Source organism: Dendropsophus ebraccatus, chromosome 2 (genome assembly GCF_027789765.1).
Source record: "Dendropsophus ebraccatus isolate aDenEbr1 chromosome 2, aDenEbr1.pat, whole genome shotgun sequence".
Lineage (NCBI taxonomy): Eukaryota > Metazoa > Chordata > Amphibia > Anura > Hylidae > Dendropsophus > Dendropsophus ebraccatus.
The window spans coordinates 44,917,864-44,933,229 of record NC_091455.1 but is presented as its reverse complement, the minus strand read 5'-3'; the positions used below and the strand labels follow the sequence as shown (position 1 = coordinate 44,933,229).

General features: G+C 37.9%; 1 protein-coding gene and 1 long non-coding RNA gene across 4 annotated transcripts in view; one reads left to right on the top strand and one right to left on the bottom strand.

The window, feature by feature from the left end:
* Positions 1–9,760, bottom strand: part of LOC138784402 (uncharacterized) — a 61,478-nt gene extending 51,718 nt beyond the window's left edge. The window contains exon 1 of the long non-coding RNA XR_011361836.1: positions 9,562–9,760. This is a non-coding gene — a long non-coding RNA (uncharacterized lncRNA). The remainder of the gene's footprint in view (positions 1–9,561) is intronic.
* A 2,153-nt stretch (positions 9,761–11,913) lies between these two features.
* The window catches only part of ZFHX4 (zinc finger homeobox 4), a 157,345-nt gene continuing 153,892 nt past the window's right edge, over positions 11,914–15,366 (top strand). For 2 of the 3 annotated variants that reach the window (XM_069957450.1, XM_069957448.1), the window contains exon 1: positions 11,914–12,385. The gene's annotated coding sequence lies outside the window, so the exon portion shown is untranslated. Of the gene's footprint in view, positions 12,386–14,258; positions 14,319–15,366 lie in introns of those variants that run through there. The other variant, XM_069957449.1, reaches the window with a different exon arrangement.

Genomic DNA, 15,366 nt, shown 5'->3' with positions numbered 1-15,366 from the left:
GGTTGGAAAATCCCATCAGAATTATCCGGGTTGGCCAACAGTGATGTAATATGTATGGCCAGCGTTATGGTGGCTCTTTATCGCTATGTGAGTGTATTTGCAATGTATCCCCCACAAAATAAACTAAAACCCTTCAAGGACACACACATCAATTGCCATCCAATAAGGACCATTGTTAATACGGATAATAACATGCACATAAATGGAAATAACATGTTATCAGAATATTCCAATTTCACCAGATATAAAGCTCATGTGAAGGATCGGCCAGCTACTATATGCTTTATATTAATTACATTTTACTTTTTTTTTCATGTCTTGCCTTTATCTGTTGTAAACCTCACTACACTTTGATATAGCGGGTCATAATGTCATAATTGCTGGTATTCCAAGGTTACCTGAGGCTGCATACTTTTCTTTAAATGAGGTAAGCTTATGGAAAAGCATAACTGTGTGAACAAAGCCTTCTGGGATTTAATTCCAGAGATAATTACACTTAAACATATCTCTCAATTAAGTTACATTATTGTGTATGGGGTACGAGATCAAATGGAATATGTCTCCTAGCAGTGTTGTGACTAGTGATAGACAGATTGCCTGCAGAATGATGGAATAGATAGATATGAGCATGATGGTAGCAGAGAAGATAAATAGATAGATAGATAGATAGATAGATAGATAGATAGATAGATAGATAGATAGATAGATCTCAGAATAGAGTGCACTCCCAGTTTAAGGTGCTGGAGTGCAGGGCAACGGAGGCTGGATAAACGTGTCCTCTTCAAATAAATTCAAGAAATGTCTTTAATTTATTAGATAGATAGATAGATAGATAGATAGATAGATAGATAGATAGATGATTGATAGATAGGAAGATAGATAAATAGATAGATAGATAGATAGATAGATAGATAGATGATAGTAGAGAAAATAGATAGATAGATAGATAGATAGATAGATAGATAGATAGATAATAGTAGAGAAAATAGATAGTACAGTATTAAAATACTAAGGGGTTGTCCAGTCAAAAAAATAAAAAAGCTCCAGGGCTTGTAGTGTAAAAGTAATAAACATACTATACTCACCTTCTCCTATCCCCTACAGCTGCAGTGCCAACTCTCCCGTTCCCTCTTTGCTCTCTGCTCTTTCTAGGTTCTAAGTAGATTCATTACTGCAGCAGTGTCACTGATTGGCTAATAGTCCTGTAGAGATGGGATGGCAGATGATCCAAAAGAAGTGAGGACCATCAGGTAACCAGGAATATTGACTTGGTGGCTTTAGGGGACCAGAGGAGGCTAGTATAGTATGTCTATTATTTTTACACCATCCACAGCCCTAGAATAATTTTCTTTTTTTATTGTTTGCCCAGACAACCACTTGTTAGTAGTTCCATTGATTTCTTTTGCTATAGGTTCTTAGCAATATCTCATTTCTAATCATATTGATAATTGCAAATACAGATTTTTTGATAAGTTGAATGACACAAATTCAAAGAGAACATGAGGATCATGGAAGAGTGAAATGCAATGTATTGTCAATAAGACATTGTCTTCTTTTTTTTCCATTCCTTTTTCAATTGTGCCATTTTGGTCTCCAATTGTGCAATATGTACAGAAAGTATTTACATTTCAATAAGATGTCACTGGCACAAGTGCTGCACTTACTCATGAAATGGAAGAGTCTCATTGTTCCATTCATCCTATATCACACACAAAGTCAGAGGAATTTTGGTCTGATCACTATGCAATTTGCTTTTATGGGGCTTGTTGAATACACCACTTAATGTAGTAGTCGCTGCTGCAAGAAAATGATTTCATGCACTATAATCCTCAACACTTCATCCTTCTGTCTTGGTGCCTCTCTACAATAGCTCCACTTTGATGTGCTAGGCGAGTCACTCTCTCCACTGTATTGATCATGACTAGAGGTTGCAGGCCCATGGCAGTAAGTTTGAAGTTTCATCATAATAGTAAGAACAAGACGGCAATATGAATGTTCCATGCCTGGATTATCAGGCAAAGTTCTAACCCCTGATGTTGGACAGATGTGTAACTATAAAAGCATAGTGTTATTGTAAGCTTTAGATGTTCTGAACTCACTCAAACAGAATGTGATGACTTTTTTTTTTCCTTCGGTATCAAACTGATAAAGACAATTGAATAGTTTAATTGAACAAACCCATGTCCTACCTGACTGAACACACCCAACCATCTGTCAGGAGGCTATAGCACAAACAGGGTTAAGAAAACGACTTCAAGGGACATCTTTTACACTTTCTAAGAGATGCCGTAACTGCCGAGGATTTTCTTACTACGAAGACTTAAGAGAAGCAAGAAGATCATCTTTACAAGTTGTCAAGACATGGCAGGGATTAGTTTAATGTTGATTTGCGGAGATTGCGTCGGCAAAAAGTGGTTGAGAAGATGTATGGTAACTAGAGATGAGCGAACCGGGTTCAAGTTCGAGTCCATCCGAACCCGAACGATCGGCATTTGATTAGCGGGGGCTGCTGAACTTGGATAAAGCTCTAAGGTTGTCTGGAAAACATGGATACAGCCAATGACTATATCCATGTTTTCCACTTAGCTTTATATCTTTAACTTCAGCAGCCACCGCTAATCAAATGCCGAAAGTTCGGGTTCGGATGGACTCGAGCATGCTCGAGGTTTGCTCATCTCTAATGGTAACTCCATAAAACAGAGAGAATTTCTACTGCTACCCATACCACAATTAAACATTGCACTCGTTGTGTTGGTTGTATATCTTGCGTCCTAGGACCTGGACTAAAGTAGTCATTAAGATTTTTTTTTTTCTTTTACTAATGACCTTTTGGTGCTAGTTTTATCCCAACCATAACCATTTCAATTTGTTTTTGTTAGAGGTTGCAAAAATGTCACGATTGCTTACAACTATAGTAAAGCTTTCCAAAAATAATGTTTAATAGTTGGCCTTAGGGCTCAAGTCAAGAATTGGCAAAACAAACAATGTTTCGAGTGATGTATATACAGTATAGTGGTTTTAGTAGTCTTCAAAGGCTCGAAATGATTTTACTCAAATGGTAAGATTTTTATTAGTTGGAGCTTGATACCATTGTAGGTACTGTATCCTATACTCCTAGTCATTGATGTGTTAGACTGGTATGGTATTGGACCCAGTGTAACACATCTGGTTGAAAAAACTGACCACAACGGATACTAAAAAAATGCATCTCTTGTCATCCAGCCTTATCACCAATGAACAGTTCAAGGCTGGATAGGAAATCTCTGAGGGAGAGGTCTTCCTATCCAGCTTCTGGACAAGTTCAGCTTTTCAATGGACATGCCAGATGCCAGGTACAACCTCATTGACACCAATGGCATAAGTTCTGGCATCAGTTTGTCTCCTGCTTCTTTCTATTATATTGATGGGAACCTTAGCCAGATATAAAGAAACAAACCCATAACGTTTTAGGCATTGGTCAATCTACAATAATAACAATTTCTAATAAACTTAATGTTTTCATTAGTTCTTAAAAGAAGAAGTATTGGTATTTTTCTTGTGTATAACATTAAAATCACTCAGATCTCCATATATAAAATGCTAGAAAACTCTTTTCCATGGCAGGTGAACCTAAAATGCACTGTATTTCCAGTAATAAATGATTACAAAGAAAACAAATGTGTTTTTGATACACGGTAATGCAATGGGAATGGAGCTTTTAGGTAGTATTTCCAAAAACTCAGAGCATTTGAGCATGTGCTAGCTAGTATTTACCCCTTAAACACCTGATAATATTACCAAACACTCCTCGAAACTAGGCCCAAAACCCAAATTCCACCAAAAAAGGCTACAGTCTGGTTCGGTGATACAAGTATCAGATGATAATCCTGATACATCATACTAAACTTGTATGATGTTGAGCAGATCGATTATAAACATGAACTACACCAAGGGTTGGTGACAAAACACACGATTACACCATAATCAAAGCAATGTTCTTTATTTAAAATTAGTATTATGTTTATAAATTAGCCAGTTATTTAGAGGTATATAGTCATATTTAACTATAGGTACTATAGAATAGAAGATAATTTTAACAGATAGTGGAGTTTTTCATCGATTTCTATGCTATTTATGAACTGATGCCTCTTCCTGAAATACACACAAGGTAATGTCAGGAGCTTTTACATGTGCATCACTCCCAACCTGTACGGCAGAATGGAAAGGTGATTTATGAAAAGCCCATGTAAATCAAATCTAGAAATCTGGAAATTAAGGGTCAAAAAGATGCAAAGAGAGACAGGCTACATTCAGAAACAAACAGCACAGTGTTGTATTCCAGCTAAGGGCGGCTTTATTTATTTTATCGTTTTTTTTTACATTATGATGAAACAATTATATCTAAAAACATAAAAGAAATAACCTAATATGATCTAGGGATATAACGCAGAATTGATATAGTGCGGCGTTGCAATGGTTAGAATTCAGTATGAAACGAGGCAGTGAGTATATGTTTTTGTTATTTTTGTTTTCTTTTCATCAGAAAAGGTAAAAAAAAAAAAAAACAATCTAGCATAGGGCTTTTTTTTGTTGTTGGTCCATGGCAATACAAATGTATTAGGGTGAGATATTTCTGCAGCTAAAGACATCAAGTCAAAGAAAACAATGCATAGTGACAAATCATGAATATGACAGAGATATTTCAAAGGACATGCATTAGTTGAAGGGGGAAAAAAAAGGAGGTAAAAACGTGAGTAGTTGGTTACCTTTCACAGATGAAAATATCTGCACTGCAAAAATAAAAGCTATAATTTTGACCACATGCACAAGCCACCGAGAGACTGAGGCAGAGGTAAGCAATTCTCTAGGTATTGTTGATCCTATGTGTGCATTGGGGTAACCCTTCAGACAATAACAAGGGAAGGCAAGCAAAAATGGACAGAGAAGCAGGTAAGCCATATGTTCAATAGACACAACTTAGTCACAGGGGCATTCTAGCTTGCAAAAACAATACATGATAGTAGTAAAATGCATGTTTGATGTAGTCAATAGGAGTAAATAGTCATATCATTATTATGACTAATAATATAACAATGTATTGGTCAGTGGAAAATCACATTTAAATGATGTATAAAAAAAAATTAAAAAATTCAAATAAGAAACAAAAATTAACTGCTATATATTTTTTTAAAAAATTCTTGTAGGTTAATGGTATTCTGCATAAAAAATATCTATACATTATTGTGGACTAGGATGCCAGCTAATGAAAAGAAGCAGAGGAATAATGTGAGTGACAAGTCACAGGGAGAAAGGGTTAACAGAGGAAGCAGGAGGGGAAGAGACAGATTGGAGCATGTGTTGCAGTGAGTAAGAAGTAGCATGGTCTGAGGGTTAGGTTAGATTTCCAAAGCTCTTATAGCTGATCGACCAGCCCGTCGGAGTCACTATTCAACCCGAGTCCCAAACACACGCCTCACTAACTACTTTACAGCCACTTCCATTGATTTTCTTTATCAAATAAACATAATACCCGTTACAGCAACACTTCCTCTTCTCGCAGTCAAAATGCCACAAGCATGCAGCCTGCATTTCTCCACTTTGTAGATTCCTCCCTTCCAAATAAATTCGATCATGTAGCAAAAAATGGCAAAAAATTGATAATTGCAAAGAAGATTTCGTTATCCTCTTCAGAGCAGCCAATGGATTAAGGCAGCCGGAGTTTAAGATGATATAAAGTACATCTCAAATATCTCAAGCTATCTCTATACATATCAGAAATGGTTAAGTCCCAACATGTGTTCCATCTTAATGTATTTAGTATACTGTTTTCTCAAACTGATGCAGGTCACAGTTATTCCTTTCAATTACAACAAAATGATCTTTATTAAAATGACAATTTTCAAGTCCGAAAAAAAGGGCGAAAAAAAATTAAAAATTCCTCAAAATGCTATCTTTTGAACTATGTTCTCTTATGTATGTCAAAGGGTTGTTGAATTATTCATTATTATAATTACTATCATCATTGCCGTTATTACATTATTAGACCTTTCCAGGTGGAAATAATTTTATTATCGTAATTCAATATCTTAAGAATGCCTCATTTGCCTTCTGATCATCGTTTTTTGGGGGGGTTGGGGCGGTTTGTTTAAAAAAAGGAGGAAGATAAGTGCTTGAAAGGACTTGTAGTCCCTTATAGATTTTAGTTTATCTAATCAATTGAAATGCCAATAATTTGATTAAAGATTTAGGGTTTAACAATCAACCATTTTATGGTGTTTAGGTGTTGTGTTTTGGGCTATTTAGGTTGTTTTTGTCTTATTTAGAGAATCTCTGCATTGTGTTATGCCTTTTTTTCCATGCTGACGTGTTTTTCTTGTAAGTTTTTAAAATGCTAATAAAGGTTTCAAATTGCCTGAAATAATGCAAATAAACTAACAGATTGATCTATCCGAGGGCTGTTCCGTCTTGGTCAACCTATTTAAGGAGAGCCCTTAAAAAAAAAAAATCCAGGTGAATTATATGTGATCATACAGTGATTGCAGAATATTAAATTAAACTTAGATAAATCCGCATTGAAGGAGGCAGCACCCAATCCTGAATTTATTTCCCATTTTCTATAACAGCATCACTGCGCTCCTCTCTTTGCAATGACAATGTGCCAAATCTCGGCATTTTGAAAACATTTTCCATATGCTTTAACAGGAGGCTGATAGACAAAGGACAGAAGATGAGCTTTTTTCTCCTGAGGTATAGTTTCCTTTCATCTTTAGTTTATCTTTGGGGGGAAAAATACATGCGAAATTTGAAAATATTTTTCATACAATTACAATCTTTTCATATTTTAAGTAAATTTTCTTAGATCTGAAGGTAGAAGTTATAGATTGTATGCTGAGTATCTTTGTAGATCTCTTCAGTTTGTGATATTTTTTTCTTGCTATTTTTATATTAGCTGTTTTTGGAAATTGATTTAGTGTTTTTCTCTGATTGTTTTCTTTGTTATGCTTTATATGAAGCATTTTTCATTAGAAAAAAACAACAACTTGAACCATTCTGGCTTTAATAATACATTGTTTTACAGTATTTGTATATTTTCTTTTTGCTTTTGGACCTTTTCCCTTTACCCAGGCTAATAGACTTTATTCGGAATGGTTTGTTTACAGCAAATTCAGTATTGTTTTAGAAGATCTTGGAATTGTTTTATATACTATTGAGGTCAACTTATTTCATATCATCACAGTAATTGTGTACACTATGCCTTCCAAAATAGTTTTGGAATTATTTTTATGGTTTGCTTGGGTTTTTGAGGATTTAGGAAGTGTGTCATTTTTGGAGTGAGGTCAATGATTTCTTTTTCTGGTTTGGTGTCAGGGTCATACGAGAGCTTTGGAGATAGTAGGATGCTTTCCTTTTAGGACTGCAGTGATGTGATTTGTTTATAAACACTGGATGGTTGCCTAGAATAGGGGGGGCTGTCAGAGAGCTTTGACCTCTTAAAGCCCAGAGGGCTCCTGAACCCATAACCCTGTCTGCGCCCTGGCTCTTTCTACCTTCCCTTCTCCCTTCCGTGTCATCTTTTTTTTTTTTTTTTCCTTTTTTATTCTAGTGCTGTGTCTTTGTTCATTTTTCTGCTTTCCTTGCTTCCTTTCAGACGACCTTTGCTCTTCCTTTCTCCTCTATCAATGTTTCCTCACTATCACATCTTTTACAGGCATTCTGAATTTTTTTTTTGCACTTATTTGATTAGGATAAGCTGCCTCCTTTTCTTTTAGCCTCTTTCTAGTTTGCCTAGCCCTCTGCACCGTGAATGTTGCCCTAGGCTCCAGTGGGTGATAAAACTAGCATGAAAGTTACATGGTGATAGCATCCTACCCACATGAGCAAGCTTTCTATTGGCACTTTAAGAGTAAAATTAAACTGCAGGAAAGGCTCTCCGGGACCTGCACTCACCTCTCCAAATCTCTGTAACCAAGTGTTTCCTTTCTCTTAAGATCATTTTATTTCTAGTGAAAAGTCAGCTAGAGAACCCAAGCGAGTGATTGTCACCAGCCATAAGTTTGTTCTAATTGTTTGTTTTGTTTGGATCAGCTGTGACTTGAAAAGGGGGCAGTAAATGACAGTGGGGGCAACTGTATCTACAAGACATTTACATATGTACATGTCAGTGGGTGTTAATGATGTGCGGATGTTGCCGGCAATTAGAATTAATTATGTGGTTTGCCAAAAATATCAATGTTATACGAACAAATGTTACGGGACAAGTTTCAATGGGGAATGACGTCCGATATGGAAAATAATTTGTTGGGTCTGTGGAGCTGCTTTGTTTTTGTGGGGTTTTTTTGTATAAAATTTTTGTATTATTTATTTATTTGGGGAGAGGTTAGTTAACACGCTGCACTGTCAAATAGCCCCCGGGAGAAAGAGAGGCAACAAGAAAAGCCATAGAATTGGGGGCTGGGGATCTGAAAGTGTCTCCAGCTCAGACAAAGGGTCTCTAACACTGAAATCTTGTAATACCTCGTTTCAAACTGAGCTGGTCTATAGACTTAGTGAACATCGTCAAAAGACATGGATTCGCTTTCCCTTAGGCTGGGGGGTGGGGGGGTGGGAGGGAATTGGGACAGTTATTAGTGATGGGACGTCTATTAAAAAGGAGATGCTATGTAATTACAGGTTTTAGCATGTCCATGCTATGGATTTATTTTTTTTCTTTTACTTGTTTGCTGAGATCAATTTACTGAGCAAATAAATGTTTTGTTATTTTTTTTTTTTTTTTCATGGCAAAGTGACTGACCACACGTCCCATAAAAAGAGCAGTAGGGTCCTAGTTATACAAGGAATGTTGATTGTTTAACCCCTTAGGTGCTGGAAAAGGCCCTGGACACAGCATAACACAGAGAGGGGCTGTACAGTAGTCATGTGTGTTTGCTTTACTGATCCAGTAGTGCTTGTTGTACAGGTTTTTTTTGTCTCAAACTGATGTAAATGTTAACTGTTAGAATGGGATATCGATAAGAGGGGAGATCAGAGGTTGTGCGTGAGGCATTGGTGCAAGATCATAAGACAGAGGGTGGAAATGACAGCCCAAGGAAAGGGTAGTGAAAACATATAGGCGATTAGTGAAATAAATGACTTTTTAGGGGGAAAAAAATAAATGTAAATTTATACATAGCAGAGCATCTTAACCACTGAAAAGTATTCTCATATGACCACAGACTACAAAGAGGATGCATACTAGAGATTATTTGCACACATGAAGGCAGAAGCAGTAAAGGATAGGAAAGAGGTGTTGCATACACTGAGAAGCAGCTTTTAACTCATCCTGCAGCTAGAACAGCATCTGACACAATAATGCTCGCGGAATAATGAATGAACTTGATGAACTTAGGAAATTGAGGAAGGAAGAAGCTGGGGGGTAGGGGGCCATGGACAGCAGGGATATGCAGAAACATGAATCCTAAGCAATTTTTGGAGTGAAGAGTCATAAAAATAGAAATAATGAAAAGAAATAAAAAGAAAAGGAGTGAGAAATCAAAGTAAAAGAAGATATAAATAATAACCATGACAGAGGTTAATAAAACAAACCTGAATGGATCTGCCTAACGCTGCCTGCCTCCTTGCTTCGTCCCTCGCTTGCTTTCATCCATCCTTCCCTCCCCTCCTTTCTCCTCTCCCGGGTCGCTGCTGCCTCCTCTCTGTCCTTTCTCTTGCACTCTTCGTATCGTCCCCTTCACATCTGCCAACCTGGCTCTCTCTCTCCGCTCTAACCTTCTTCGATTTTTCCTAGATCCCTGGCCATCCCTGATTTTCTTCTAACTCAACTTCCCGCAGTATCTTTTTTTTTTTTTTTTTTTCCCCAGAGCTACTATTTTTAGGAAGAGAGAGAGAGAGGGAGAGGGCAGAGAATAAAAGGGTTAGGAGGGGCAGTAAACATTCACAGGGGAAAGAATGAAAATGGGAACTCACCTCTTCACATTCCCTGCCTTCTCTTTTGTCCATTTAGCTGTAATTCAGTAACACTCAAACCATAGTTACAAAGATAGAAAGAAATCCACAACAGTAAGGAAGACATGGCTGATATAGTCTTTGTATATCCATAGTGCTTTTTATGTTCGTGGATGTGTACGTAAAAGTTTTTAAAAAAAATTGTGGGGAAAAAAATATATAAATGCAAGAAAAATTCCTTTATGCTTAGGCTTTGTCTATACTCTTGGCGTGATTGTATTTTTATTTTAAAATGACTCTTTAATTGGTGTGTGTGTGTGTATGTATGTGTATATATATATATATATATATATATATATATATGTGCGCACACATATGTATATACATATGTATCTAGAGCATTATAATATATATCCCCTTCCACCCGCTCGCACACCTATTTGGTGCCTGCATTATATATGCACACCCATCTTGTATTGCTGTGTAATTGTTGCGTGTAGGTGTGTGTAAAGATAATAAAGAGAAATCTAGAGTCCACTTGAGATTTTCACAGAAATATACTTGGGAAGATTAGGAGCGATTTTACAGCTACGCACTGCAGTTTCGTCTCTCGTCTTCTTGGCTAATAAGGTACATATTTGGGTCTGTCTGGTAGAACCATCACGCGGAATCTGCTTTTCTTATGCTCGTCGAATTTTTTGCCTAAAAATCTTACCCTATTACCTTTCTGCTCTTTATAAGTCGAATTCTGCACCCTTGTAGCATGGCAAGTGTTTTTCATTTGCAAACTTAGACTCAAATGTTATCACTTAAGGGCATTGCCAAAATCGTCTTCTACTAAAGCGCTCCTATTGCTGACCCGCAGTTCGCCATAATTCTCATCTGTACCATGTATGATATATATATTTTTTTAGCCTTCTGAAATAGCCCGGGAGCTTTAATGGTGCTAACCCTTTCCGTTGGCATTTGGCAGACTTGGTACTTAAGGCCTAAGACAAGTTTTTGACGTGTAGCCCAGGAATCCTGGACTTAAAAGGCACATCAGTTCCAACATGAGGTTATGGTTCACCTGCTTAGGCTTTTGACATTGTAAACATCCTTTGCTCTCAACTTGTATTTACTTTTTGCTTTGTGGAACTCGTGTTCTTAAAGGGTGTGATTAAGCAGAATATCTCTCTAGGTGTAATTTACACCAAGTGTCATGTGCATTATTGACTTTGCATAATAAATCTGACTATAGGCATCTATAGAGATATCTATACTATTGTATATTTTATAGTATTGATCCTGACCATGGTTCACTCAAAAATATAAATATTTGAAATCGATAGAAAATTGGCTGCAAAATTCTATTTCCTTCATGGCAAATTTTTCCCCTCGGCGCCAAATATGCTCCGGGGATTGTCCGATACTAAAGACATACGGAATGACAGTAGAATTACGGCAGTCCATATCAGCTTTATTACAATGTAGACTGATACGCCAGCTGTAGTGTATACTATTAGAATGAATTTTAAAAAATTATCTTTTTTTTTTGCAAGTAAATCAGAAATCTGAGAAAATGGTTGAAATCATTTTAAAACATTTAGATTACAATTCAGTTAGGATTTGAATTTTGTAGTTTGATGTATTTTTATCTTGTGCTTCTTGTGCACCTATAAAATAAGCGGCGTAGAAATGCTCCTACCTTTAAATGCATTGCAAGGTAAATCTAAGAGGAGACTTTTTTTTTTTATTCTTCTGGTATGTGATTATCTTTGTGATTCTGTTCATTCTCCCAAGCCCTATAGTTTGTATACATGTGTGTGTTAGTAATTAAGTCTTCAGCCAGGAGTGGATGGTCTGCTCTGTGATCCTGCTTCTGATTATTGTTGTGGTTTCTGCAGCCCCAGCGAGCGGCTCTAAGTCCGGGCTGCACGTCATTTGCAATCTGGAGACTGTTGATCACCTCACTAATTACACCTCCCCCTCTCTCTCCTCTCCTCTCTCTCTCTTTCTCGCTCGCTCTCTCTCATTCCCAGAGTGCATATCAGGAACAGACACACAAAGACATGCGCACTCAACTTAATCAGCCATTTTTTTAAACAGGGCTAAAACGATAATAATTAGCAGAATAAAGACATTCATTTCCTTTCCTCCTTTTCCCAAGCCCTTCACAAGCAAACAGCGAGGCAGCGGATGGCACATGCTTTCACACCCAGCGGACCCAGAACAACAAGCAGAGCCCCCTCTCGGCTCTGCTCCTCGTATCTGCACTCCTGCAAAAAGTTCCAGGATTATTCCTTTTTTTGTACGATTGTCCTTTTTTTATTCTGATTTTTTTTTTTTTTTTTTTGTTCGCCTCTTGATGAACATTATGCTTTTATTGGATGGGATCAGCTGTTGTGAATAAGCTGAAGAGAGAGAGAGACACACACAGTCTATATCAGAAGGACGAGTGAAAACTGCGAGGGGGAAATGGAAAGTAAGTTTTTTTCTTTAACTTTTATTGAGCAGTTTGTGTTAAATTTAGGTCGGGTATTGATTATCTTTCCAGGCTGATCTTGCACAATCTTTGATATTTCGCTCTCTCTCCCACACTCTCTCTCTCCCTCTCTCTCTCTCTGCTTGCTCGCTCAGAGGCTCACTTTGTTTCTCTCACATACACACACACACATACACACACACATTCCCCATCTGCACAGATCCCAGCTAACTCCCCCTTCCTTCCTTTTCTTTCCTCCGAACTGACATACCAGGGAGCAGTCCGCACTGATTGCTGCTGGGTGTCCGTTCTCTTTTCTTTTTCATTTTCTTTTTTTCACCCCCTCCAGTTTTACTCCGTTGCAACTTGGATTAGACATCTCAACGCAGGGAAAGGGAAAAAAAAAATCTGTCTGACAGCAAGAAGCCTGGCTGTCAAAAAAAAGTGCCCCCCATCTCTCAGCCAGGGATGTCTGGAAGCTGTGTTTCCCCTGTAAAGATAAATAAAAATGCTCAAGCACGATTTTCCACTCTACCTTTTCCTCTCAGTGTGCACAATGATCTGCATTTATTTCAGGCATTTTAAAGCTGCAGGTATGTGTTTTGGCTCGTAGGAAAAAGAATCGTGCTACGAGTGATAGGGGCAGCCATAGAAAAGTTATTACTGCTGAAAAGCACACTTCCCTCATCGTCCTCTTTGTCGTCTTTTCTATATCGTGCTGTAAACCCCTTCTCGTTTTGTGATTTTACAATAGAATATGCAGATCCGCTTTCTTCTTTATGCTAGTGGTATGGTCTGCTAGCTTTAGATGACCTTGCTGGGGGTGGCCGGCAAAGAATGGCCATGGGGGATGGTTTTTAGACTGTCTCCTGGAGCTTCCTTGTCCTGTGCTGGCTGTGTGCTTCAGGGGCAAGCATAACTCATCCCTCCACTCCCAGCTAACAGCCACACAGACTCTGTGCACACAATGAAGCTGACATACCAAGTCCCAGCCTTCTCACAATAGCAAGAGAAAATAAAAATATCCCTCACGTTCACATCCTTTATCTCTATGACACATTACGTGGAAAACCCCAAACTAAAAAATAAAAAAAAAATTAAAAACAGCATTCCACATTAAGGCTTCTGTATATATCAGTAATGCAACTATATTTCCATGAGCTAGTCCTTTATTTTTCCCCGCTTGGTATTCTTTCTCCAGTTTCAGTCTACCTTAATCTGATTGAGAAAGCAGGCTTGTAGTCAGATGGAAGTTGGTAGTGTAGCAGACAAGCTTATTGTGTTACCTGCGAGTTGTGCTGGGCTGGGGGTTTATCTGCTTCTGCCGAGACAAGAGCAGTAAGGCAGGCAAGAGCAGTCTCCTTCATTCCTGTTAACCCTTGTGGATCGTTCAGTGTTTTCTCCATATTTCTTTGAAATGAACAGGATAAATGATCAGGCTCACCCAAGGAAAAAAAAAAAATTAAAAAATACAGTAAAAAAAGGGAGGGGGGACTTGATGAGAGTAAAACAAAGCCAACTTCATGTTGAAGATGGTGGCTAATATTTATCCAAACAGGCTGCTGTGACGGAAGTCTGGTCATCCCGTTGTCTGACAGTTGCATTTCCTCTGCTCCATTCCTTTTTTTTTTTTTTTTTTATTAACCCTTCTCCCTTTTTAATGAAGGCTCATGTAGATGGCAGGCAAAGAAGGTTATGCATTTTTTCCCTCTTCTCGTGGATTTTCACTGGCTTGGTCCTTATGAGCAATCGCTGCTTGAGAGCCCAGAAAATGTAATATTTGTGGTATTGTGGAAGCAGAGGCAGTGAAATATGCAGCCCAGCCTGTGGGGCTGCTGCTTAGATTGAGGTAGAGACTTGGCTGCGATTGGGACACGACAGTGACATGGGCATCGATCGCTTCCATTGAGAGCAATGCAAAAACACAGCCTGGGTATGTAACACTCTCAGTGCCATCAGCACTTGTTCTACTTTCTGTTTACAGATGATTCTGACAGGAACCTATTGGGCTTTGGGTCAGCTTTTTTCCATTGTAGGAGTCTTTTTTTGCCCAGTATAGAAAGAACTGCTACTTGGAAAGCTTTGAAAGAGATGATATGTAAAACATGCCCTTCATTTTTTATATTATTTTTTCTTCATACCTAGACAGCAGCTCGAGAGTCATGGTAGATTAAGCAAAACCAATAAATATAATAATAATAGCAATTGTGACCATGCACTGATAGAAATATATTAATATTTTTTTATTTTCTATATGATTGTTGTATTCTTCATAGGAGAGCTTAAGGGGGGGGGGGTCAAGAGAACAGTTTGGACACATTGGCTAAGGACAATGGTCTCTAAAGATGACTTGTTTTATACTCTTTTTATACTTAGTCTCCCGGTGAGGATGCTGGCCTATAATGCAATCTATTTGAGCTTATGGGAAGCTAAGTGCTTTGCCTTGATTCCCCCTTCTTTGTATGCTAATGGTGTAGCCTTGTTTACAATAATAAACGTAGGTCAAGATGGAAACAGACAAAAGTCACAAAAATGTGAAAGATGAAATCTGTGCCCAAGAAACAAAGAGAGGTCAGGTGGACCATCTGTAAGGCAGACGTAGTACCTGCTGTTGCCTTATGCAGAGTCCCTGGTTAATTGTGCCCTTAAATTGCAGTTATCAATTAGGCAGAATACAGAAGACCTCAGCTGATTGCGAGTTCAATATCATCTCTACGTCTTGGAGACCATTTGAACCATTAGGTTTGCTTTGTGGAAGATGCAGATGCTGTAAGCAGCAACTTTAGCATAAGGGTGTTGTGAAATCCCATTAATATAGCAGAATGTACTGCTTCAATCCAGGAGCCTAAATTTACACAATCAAATTTGATTATCTCTAATAACAATATTAGATCCTGTACTGGATGGATGAGAATTGAGGTGGTTTTGTTGATTGCAAGGGTTTAATGTTGCATTTCAGAATCTTATGTGGTTTCGACTCC